Source organism: Primulina eburnea, chromosome 17 (assembly GCF_022965805.1).
Source record: "Primulina eburnea isolate SZY01 chromosome 17, ASM2296580v1, whole genome shotgun sequence".
Classification (NCBI taxonomy): domain Eukaryota; kingdom Viridiplantae; phylum Streptophyta; class Magnoliopsida; order Lamiales; family Gesneriaceae; genus Primulina; species Primulina eburnea.
In genome coordinates this window covers 9,764,794-9,776,151 of record NC_133117.1, presented here as the reverse complement: position 1 = coordinate 9,776,151, position 11,358 = coordinate 9,764,794, and the positions used below count along the sequence as shown (strand labels likewise).

Sequence of the window (11,358 nt, the reverse complement as noted above, 5' to 3'; positions counted from 1 at the left end):
TTTTTTTTTTTATTATCTATGAATTAGGATGAAGTTTGAAAAATTATGGAGGGAATAAATTGATATTTGAATTTTTGAAATAAAAAAAATAAAAATAAAAATGTTTGTTGAAATTTTTTTTTAAAAAAAAAAACAAAAATGTAATATTAGTATCATATAAGAATAAAATTGAAAGAAAAAGTTGGTGTCTTTCTTAGGTAGTTACTATCGTGTCCTCAACTTTAATAAAATAGAATATATATATATATATATATATATATATATATATATATATATATATATATATATATATATATATATATATATATATATATATATATATATAGTTTTGATATGCTGCACACTTACCGTGCATACCTATGTGAGCATCGATGAGGTGTCACTTATTTATTGGATGTGATGAAGTATAGAACCTGGCCGTTGAAGATGAACTATCAGATTTAATCGGATCGTTCTAATATTTTAAAATTTAAAAAATTAAAAATATTAATTAATGTTGGTGAATAACGAGAACGAATAATTAATTATATATGTTTATTTTAATTATGTGTGTTTTTTTTTCAATTTAAAATTATGTGTGCTATTTTTTAATTAGATTTTAAAATTATGTGCAACCTTTTAAGTTTCAATTATGTGCAATTTTATATTTTAAAAAATATTTATTTATTTTATGAAATAAAAAATAATATTTCAATATAACATCTACAATATTATCTAACACTTTTCGTAATAAACAAAATGAGATGAAATTATCAATATTATCATCGAAATAAATTTATCAATTTCATCTCATTGACATCCTCCATAATCGAACACGGGATAAGAGCATCTCCAACCCTGCGCTAACATAGCGCAGGGTTTTGCACTCCAACGGAGGCTGCGCCATTTCTCCAAAATGGCGCAGCCTCCCTCCTCAGCACCAAATTTGGCGTAGAGGAAAAACCCAACGCCATTTTGGCGCTGGGTTTGGCCTTTTTTTAAAAAAAAATTAATATTTTTTAATTAATATAAATATGTATTAAATATTTTTAATAATAATATTATATAATTGATGAGTAAAATTAAATCGTGTTGATATAAAATATAATTCATAATAAAAATTAAAACACAAAAAATTAATTATAATTATATTAGAAAATTTATAAAAATATTTCTAGTTTTTTATTTTATTTTTGACATTTTTAACTCTCGTAAATATATAATTGATAAAATATCAGAAAAACCAACAGAAAAATTTTGACATTAAAATTACAATACCCAAATTGAAATTCAAATACAAAGATAATACATAATTGGAATAATACATAATTAAAAATTACAAAGATAACAATGTGAATAAAAACATAAAAATGACAAACAAGGTAGATGATCAATAATCTTCTAAATTAGATCCCGATCCTCCAAAATCACCAAAATATTTCCCAAATGTGTCATTTTCGTGTTGTCCATGTTCTTCATTTCTTTTTTTCAAAATTTTGGCTCGTTCCTTTCGAACAATTTCGCGCATTTCAGTATCACCTATCGTGCTTAAATCCATGTACAAAACTTTATTCTCCTCTTGAATGGTTGCTAATGATATTTGTTGTTGTCTAGTTTCAATTTTTTTTTCCGTTGATTTGCTAATTTGAGCTGCTCATTTTGCAATGCTAGGAGTTTCATCTCATAACTTTGTTGAAGTTCAGTGGATCCTTTTTGTAATACATTTATAAGATCGCGATGCCCTTCTTTCATTGTAGATATCAATTCCAACACATTGTCGTCTCTTTTTTTCTTTAGTTTAGATTTTTTAACACCAAGAGGTCACTGGGATGAAGTGACGCCTGCATTTTCATCACTACTTAAATTAAATGAAAACGGAGGTAATCCAGGAGAACCTGATATTGAAGTATTTGGTGTCTGGATATCTGACTGTGACGAGTCCAAACTTGTGACACGCATTCTTGCTGGTGCGCTCATTGGATTGATGTCACTCGAGAATTTCTCCATATCTTTCATAATATACCACACATGATCATATTTGAAGCCTTTACTAAAATCAGCATATTGCATAAACAAATCTTTTGCTCGATTTAACTGTATGAAAATATCCAACTATTATCTTATAAGAAATTAAACTTGTAATTTAATAAATAGTTGAATAAGAAATACTTACAATATCCTCTTCTGATGCGCCACTTGGGCGGAGAGTTTCAATTTGACGAATGCATCCCTTAGTTTTCCAACTTCACGGAGTATATTTCTCGCGCGACACTGCAATGATCCTTTGTTACGTACTTGTAGATTGTTTGGTTTGCTGATATTGTAAGCTTCTTCGATACGAGTCCAAAACTGATCTTTGGATTGATTGATACCTATTATAGGATTTTGGGATATATCAAGATATATGACATAAGACTCTGTCTTCTTCGACATTGTAAGAAGCAGTTCTAGAATTTGAAGCCATTGAATTGCTTGGAATAAATATTTGATTGGAATGAAAATTAAAGATGTGATCATCTCATGAATCAGATATATTTTACTTATAGTAGAAAGAAGATAAGATTGTAATCGGATATATCCTAAATGGTCAACTATTGTACAATATATCCACGATCCACACGGTCCAAAAAAGAAATATTTTGCAATGAAACAAGAATCTTGTAGAAAAGACGTGGAGCGTGCATTTGGTGTTCTCCAATCTCGATTTGTGATTGTGGCATCTCCAGCACGTGTTTGGAAGAAACATCATTTACATGATATAATGACAGCATGTATTATAATGCACAATATGATTATCGAAGATGAACGTGACCTTAGCGTACCCATTGAAGATATGAGAGAAGCACCAACTCCGGATGTAGAAATGGTTGTCGATGAGAATATCATATTTCAAGAATTTCTCGCTTAATATAAAAGGATAAAAGACAAAGATGCTCACTATGCACTACGAAATACTTTAATTGATCATTTGTGGGAGGAATATAGTTGTTCAGATGTTTGAATTTGGATTCATATTAAGTTCTAAAAATAAATTATCTGTATTAAAATTATGTCAATTTTAATAATGAAGTATTTGTATTAATTCGTATTATAAATATTAGAGGTAATATATATAAGAATCAAATAAATAAATTTAACTATTAATAAAAATAAAATTATAATTATAATACTAATGTTAACATTAATTATAATTATATTGTTAAATTTATAAATAAATAGTGAACAAAAAGAATGTTCTAGGAATATATTTTTTAGTGTAAGATTTGAAGTAAATGAGTTGAAGATGAATGTTATATTTGGTGCAGAAACTGCACCATTTTCTGCACCAAAATAGATTTATGGGTTGAAGATGGCATAAGAGGAGAGAACTTCACTTCTAGTTTAGCTTTTCCCCATAAATTTAGATCGTTGATCACATATTTTCATTAATTAATTTATAATATATTTAATTTTTTTGTTGACGAATTAATCCTGAAGCATTTCATAAAATGAAATATTAGATGAAAATTTAAAATTGAAGTGATTATAAATCAAAACACTGGTTGAATATAAAGAATAACCCATGGGTTTGTCATTTGTGGGGAATTTGGTGGGTGCAGTGGTGTTCTTTAGTTAAAGAAAAAATGAAATTTTTTTGGTAGGCATACGAAGTTCTTGGGTAAAGAAAAACCAAAGCAAACCAACCATGACATAGCAATAAGTCAGATAAATTATGTAACTTCAGATTTTTTTTTATTTTGTTATCAATAAATTCAAGCTCTTAAATAACTCATTTAAATGATTTTCAATTTTATCCATTTTATTGAAAATTTATAAAAAAAAATTCAAAAACATCCATTCAAGTTGATTTCAATTATCTTGTGGGGACCCGGACGCTAATCATGTTCTTAATCATCATTGGGGACTAATTAATCAATTATAAAACAGGGTCTAATTTTTTTTTTTAAAATACAAAGCGGAAACGTAATGTAATTTACTCAATTACATATTAAACATGAATATACAAATCTTGTGTTATCTACAAGAATTCAACTAGGCTCAACTACATATCAGTACTGAATCCTATGTTGCTTCGAAGCCCGGATCTCCACGCTATCTAATCTTCTCTCATCCTCTTCTTGACCCTGATCCAGCCCCACCTGTTGTCATGCACACATACAAAACAAGACAACAGCCGGATAACTCCGGTGAGATATAAATATCCCAGTATAAACAATGTAAACATGCAATCATATAAAAACGTATACGAAAGCATATCATAAATATTCAGTACATGTATCAAATCAGAAACATAAATCAATATCAAGCATTCAATAATCATGAATGATATAAACACTGTAAATCAACATGTCATATCAGACTCAACTCAACCGACGCGTCGTCTCATACTCAACTCGACTCTAACCTAGGGATCCCGATGTCTGAATAATAATGATTATACCGAATCTCAGTCGATAGGAATGAATCAATCCCTAAACTGCATCGATATAATTCATATATCCAGTGTCTGGGCGAATCAGCCGCAGAATTGACGAATCAGTCAAGAATTAGGCGAATCAGTCAATAACCAGACGAATCAGCCTGTAATTAAGCGAATCAGCTTAAGTTTAGACGAATCAGTCAATAACCAGACAAATCAGCCGGTGACTAAGCGAATCAGCTTAAGTATAGACGAATCAGTCCATAACCCGACGAATCAGCCGGTGACTCAACGACTCAGTAATCAATACATGCATTCAGTATCTAAGCAAATCAATCGATGACTAGCGAATCAGCAGTCATTACATGCAGTGGCTATAAATCAATAGACTACAATCATAAGTCTCATCAATTGCAAATATCAATGCAATAAATGACAGTATGTGATTTAGGGAGACTCGAGTCAAACCTCACTCGAGTTGTGCAATCCCAACTCAACATTAATTTATACCTTTCTTTCTGATATTCTGGCCCTGTCGAAGTCTCGAACTCAAAGCCTGTCAATACTCAATCTGACAATAACAATATCGAGGAGTATACTAACAATACCCGTTCAAATCAATACTGGATATAAACAGAATTCAATCAAATTCTGTTTCAACAACATAACGGCATAATTTCAATATATCCAGCCATATCATATCAGTCAGATATCAATTCCAATATCTCATAATCAATAACAACTCAATTCTGATACCAACTCGACTCCAAAACTACTCCGAAAATCATAACAATTTCATAATCAGTCCGTTTCTCAATCTGACTTCAATTATATGATGTCTACTATGTCAAGAATAACATATATGAGTTCCATTCAATTCTAACAATATCATAATTCTAAAACATGTCAAAACGTAGTAAAACTTACGTCCAGTTGTAGCCTACGTCGATAGGAACTCAATACCGAATTCGGATTCAAAATCGGACGGGCGGATTTCTCACAAAAGGCGTAAGGATTTTCAACCATTATCGAGAAACCTTTTCTCTCAATTCTTATCGTTTCTGAATTCTGAATGAATCATGCATGTATATATATATATATATATATATATATACCACGTACATGCAACAAGGCAAGTGGCACATCCTTCCTGCGACACGCCTCGCACTCGGGCGGTAATAAATTTCCGCCCGGGCGCGAGCTCGGCGCTCGGGCGGTCAAACTCTGCCGCCCGGGCGCGGGGCGTTCTGTCTCCCTGCAATACTCGATGGCGCTCGGGCGGTCAAAAACTACCGCCCGGGCGCCAAGCTTTTTGCCCGAAGCCTCTTTTATTGAACATTGGCGCTCGGGCGGTTAAAAACTACCGCTCGGGCGCCAATAGTTCTGTCCAATTCTTGTATAAGTCATATACTTGGCCCCGTTCGGTCTCAGCATAATGCATCTATAATCATATCTGTTCATCATCAATAAATCATCTCAGATTACGTTAATCATCTCAGATTACGGTAACCAAATCCTTGGGCATTACATTTATCCCCCTCTTAGATCTGAGTTCGTCCTCGAACTCGCAAGTAATCAATTCAGATATATCAGAAGAAATGTATATAGAGTTTAAATCAAAAACTCATCTCAAGGAATCTATTCTGATATTTCAATCTCATATCAAATTCTATTTCTACAAATAGCTCTAATAAAGTCAATCTCGCAATACTGGTTATACAACATCTGCATATACCCATCAACAGTTCGTCACAACTCGTCATCATCAGCTGTTATCAAATCTGTTTATCTTAATCAACGATATATTCGATCTTTGGTCTCAGTTACCAACAGTCATCGTCCGACGTTGGCATATTCAGTATGTTTATCATGAGCTATTTTCATTTTCTTCTGAATTAGCTTCATTCTTTTCAGTCATATCTCTAATCATTTCAGATCCAATCTCAAGAACTTCAGAGATATCATTCAAATAAAGAGGGAATCGACACCTCTTTCCGTACAACACTTCTAAAGGAGCCATCTCAATACTCGTTTGATAGTTGTTGTTGTACGCAAATTCACAAATGACAATAAATCATGTCAACTAGTGCTAAAATCTAGCACTACCGTTCCTGGATATTCTCCAGTATCCGGATAATTCGCTCTGATTATCCGTCAATCTATAGACGATAGATGAAAGAGTTTGTGATCTTTTCTGCTAAAAATACAAAATCAACTAAAAAATCATGGTATGATATCGTCAATTTAGGCATTCAGTGCAGTCTAATCACTCTTCTGATACATTCTATGGTGGCATTCTGATCTTTCTGACCACCTCTCTGACATCAATCGGTGTCATTTGATCATGTTTGTACATTATCTAGTACAAACTGATAGATATAGATTGAACAATCTGTCAATCTTAATCATATCATATTATAATCTGTAAAAATGACGGTAATTTCATTACGAAGACTATAGAAATGTACTCCCATCTCTATTTAGAACTTTACAATTCTGTAATAATTCTTCTGATTTCTATCTTTCTATCTTTTCTGTTAGCGATTTAGACATATCAGTACAATTTCTGCCAACATTTCAATACATTTCTGTTATAACTGATCTAATCTGTCTATATCACAACTATCTGTTCGAATACAATACAGCCTCAATCATCAGACTGAACACTGAATCCATGACTGTAAGCTTCTAACAATATCTGTTCTTTCTGATTCGAACTATTTGATATACACAAATCAGTTAATAACATAAATTAAAGAGGAAATACCTACCTGGTATTCGGCTCTGACTATCAATATCAAGCTTTGCTGTACAATTCTGACACATCTAACATCACGGAATAATCAATCTCATACAAAATATAAAATCACATATCTGTTACTCTGATCGACACTCTGTTCTGACTATCGATATTGAGTTCTAAACATTCTAATCAGCTTTTCGAACTGTTAACGTTTCAACATCAGCTCTGGTTCGGACGGTAAAATGTAATCTCCATTGTCTACAATCGATCTCACACACGTATTCAGAATAACATCAATATTCACTCAGATTCAAAACATGCTAAATTCATAAACCGAAACTGTCCGACACTGATGTCAACCTCAGCTGACTAATCACGGTTTAACTCTGTTAAAATCAACACATATATCATCTTCAGATATAAAAATCTCTGAACCCAATCTGTCTCAATCAGGATTTACCATTTCAACAGTTTCTAATATCAACTCAAGGCTAAAATCAATCTCTCTGAAATCAGATCTAGATTCTTATCTGGGGAAAACATTAAGAACTTTCTTATCATTGGTAAATCAGCCAATGATAGACTCAACTTCAGTAAATCAACTGAATACATAAGGAGTCATTCTGCTCCTTTCTGTAATAATCGAGTCATAGCTAGTACGAATATCAAAGAAATTCTCAGTCTAGAATTCTTATCGTACAATATTCATCTCTTGGTCATCTCAGGTCTGATTCTCACCATCTTCTGGAATTAATCTATGGTAGCTCTGTACTTGATCAGCATATTAATATCAGTAATGCAGTTCTAAAATCGTAGAACACTAGTACAATACCATCTACCACATAATCTACTCGATCTTATTCTTGTCCTACTGTAGTATACAAGATCTAACAGAAATCACTGATACAAGATTTTTTTTCCCAAATGAACAGAAACAAATACTACAGTAAATAGGGACTCAACAGATAATGCATGCATCAATGCAAATCTTTCAAAAATAAAAGTATGTGAAGCACCGGTATCCCTCAATACATATGCAGGATAATCAAACAAATCAGTTACCTGCAACATCATCATCTGGTGCTTCCTGAGCCTGCTCCTCAGTCAAAGCAAATACTCTGGCCTGCTGTCTAGGAGGCTGGCCAACTGTCTGGCTTCCTCCTGGCCTCTGCTGTGACTGAGATGGTGCTGGCTGAAATGAATGAACAGCAGCTGATCGTCTACTCCACTGTGCTGCTGATCCAGATGGTTCGGCTCCCTGGGATCTTTGGGAACCCCTCAGTGGACATACTCTGGCAAAATTTCCCTGTTGTTTGCAGAGGTGGCAACTACCAAGTACTCCTTGGCATTGCTCAGTGGAATGTCTCCCTCCACAATTTCCGCAGTAAACGCCGGTATAACTCTGCTGAGAACCACTGGAGCTAGAAGAACTGCCGCCAGACTTCTTAAACTGCTTTCCTCTAGCCTTCAGAAAATCTTTCCTTCCACCACTACTACTGCCACTCTCGAATCGGGGAGGTGGTTGCGGTGGTCTCAACACTGGAGGAACAAATTCAGCTCCTCTCTGCCTTATCAGGCCCGCTTCAGCGCCCTTTGCTCTATTCATGGCATCAGCAAAGTTATTCGGTCGCCCTGTGTTCACCAATGTAAAAATATCGGGATTCAAGCCATTGATGAACTGATCGGCAACGGCTTCGTCATTTCCAGCCACATGTGGAGCAAACTTCAACAAGGTAGAGAACTTGGTCACATATTCTTCAATGTTCAGCCGACCCTGTCTCAAATTGGCAAAATCCGCCCCCTTGTCTTTTCTGTACGATATTGGGAAAAATCTCTGATAAAACTCAGTTTTAAATACATCCCAAGTAATAATCGTACCTCGTTGCTCCAAGGCCCTCTTTATTGTAACCCACCAGCTTTGTGCAACATCAAGCAACTGGTGCCCAATCAATTTAATCCGGCGCTCATCACTGTACTCGAGTGAATTAAACAGCATCTCAATACTACCTAACCAACTCTCACACTCGACTGATGTCTCAGTACCCGTCAGAGTAGGTGGTTTGAATGACTGAAACCTCTTCAGTAAGGTTTCCATTGGAGTCGGTGTTACATCCATTGGAGGATTCGATGTACTACCCTGTTCTGGTATTCTTCTGGGAGGCATATCTGAATATCACAAGGATTAGTAACTCAATCCCACACACCTGTTTCAAGTCAGTCCTTCCCCCAATCATCTTACGATAATCGATTCAGATTCGTTCCCAATAATCCATATTACAAAATCAAATCAGATAAATCAAGTAACATGTATTATATAAAGCAGTAAATCATGATAGCAATCACAAGCAAGGAAAGAAAACTCAATCTACCCCACTCACTAGCCTCTTCTATCTCAATCTAAAGGATCTATTGCTCTGATACCACATGTTGTGGGGACCTGAACGCTAATCATGTTCTTAATCATCATTGGGGACTAATTAATCAATTATAAAACAGGGTTTAAATTTTTTTTTAAAATACAAAGCGGAAACGTAATGTAATTTACTCAATTACATATTAAACATGAATATACAAATCTTGTGTTATCTACAAGAATTCAACTAGGTTCAACTACATATCAGTACCGAATCCTATGTTGCTTCGAAGCCCGGATCTCCACGCTATCTAATCTTTTCTCATCCTCTTCTTGACCCTGATCCAGCCCCACCTGTTGTCATGCACACATACAAAACAAGACAACAGCCGGATAACTCCGGTGAGATATAAATATCCCAGTATAAACAATGTAAACATGCAATCATATAAAAACGTATACGAAAGCATATCATAAATATTCAGTACATGTATCAAATCAGAAACATAAATCAATATCAAGCATTCAATAATCATGAATGATATAAACACTGTAAATCAACATGTCATATCAGACTCAACTCAATCGACGCGTCGTCTCAGACTCAACTCGACTCTAACCTAGGGATCCCGATGTCTGAATAATAATGATTATACCGAATCTCAGTCGATAGGAATGAATCAATCCCTAAACTGCATCGATATAATTCATATATCCAGTGTCTGGGCGAATCAGCCGCAGAATTGACGAATCAGTCAAGAATTAGGCGAATCAGCCAATAACCAGACGAATCAGCCTGTAATTAAGCGAATCAGCTTAAGTTTAGACGAATCAGTCAATAACCAGACGAATCAGCCGGTGACTAAGCGAATCAGCTTAAGTATAGACGAATCAGTCCATAACCCGACGAATCAGCCGGTGACTCAACGACTCAGTAATCAATACATGCATTCAGTATCTAAGCAAATCAATCGATGACTAGCGAATCAGCAGTCATTACATGCAGTGGCTATAAATCAATAGAATACAATCATAAGTCTCATCAATTGCAAATATCAATGCAATAAATGACAGTATGTGATTTAGGGAGACTCGAGTCAAACCTCACTCGAGTTGTGCAATCCCAACTCCACATTAATTTATACCTTTCTTTCTGATATTCTGGCCCTGTCGAAGTCTCGAACTCAAAGCCTGTCAATACTCAATCTGACAATAACAATATCGAGGAGTATACTATCAATACCCGTTCAAATCAATACTGGATATAAACAGAATTCAATCAAATTCTGTTTCAACAACATAACGGCATAATTTCAATATATCCAGCCATATCATATCAGTCAGATATCAATTCCAATATCTCATAATCAATAACAACTCAATTCTGATACCAACTCGACTCCAAAACTACTCCGAAAATCATAACAATTCCATAATCAGTCTGTTTCTCAATCTGACTTCAATTATATGATGTCTACTATGTCAAGAGCAACATATATGAGTTCCATTCAATTCTGACAATATCATAATTCTAAAATATGTCAAAACGTAGTAAAACTTACGTCCAGTTGTAGCCTACGTCGATAGGAACTCAATACCGAAGTCGGATTTAAAATCGGACGGGCAGATTTCTCACAAAAGGCGTAAGGATTTTCAACCATTATCGAGAAACCTTTTCTCTCAATTCTTATTGTTTCTGAATTCAGAATGAATCTTGCATATATATATATATATATATATATATATATATATATATATATATATACCACGTACATGCAACAAGGCAAGTGGCACATCCTTCCTGCGACACGCCTCGCGCTCGGGCGGTAATAAATTTCCGCCCGGGCGCGAGCTCGGCGCTCG

General features: G+C 34.4%; 1 long non-coding RNA gene across 1 annotated transcript; it reads right to left on the bottom strand.

Moving 5' to 3' along the window:
- Window positions 1-972: 972 nt before the first annotated feature.
- LOC140818656 (uncharacterized) lies at window positions 973-2,352 on the bottom strand. The gene is made up of 2 exons (XR_012115033.1): window positions 2,153-2,352; window positions 973-2,073 (listed from the first exon to the last, which is right to left on the bottom strand). It is a non-coding gene; the product is annotated as an uncharacterized lncRNA (long non-coding RNA).
- Window positions 2,353-11,358: the final 9,006 nt, after the last annotated feature.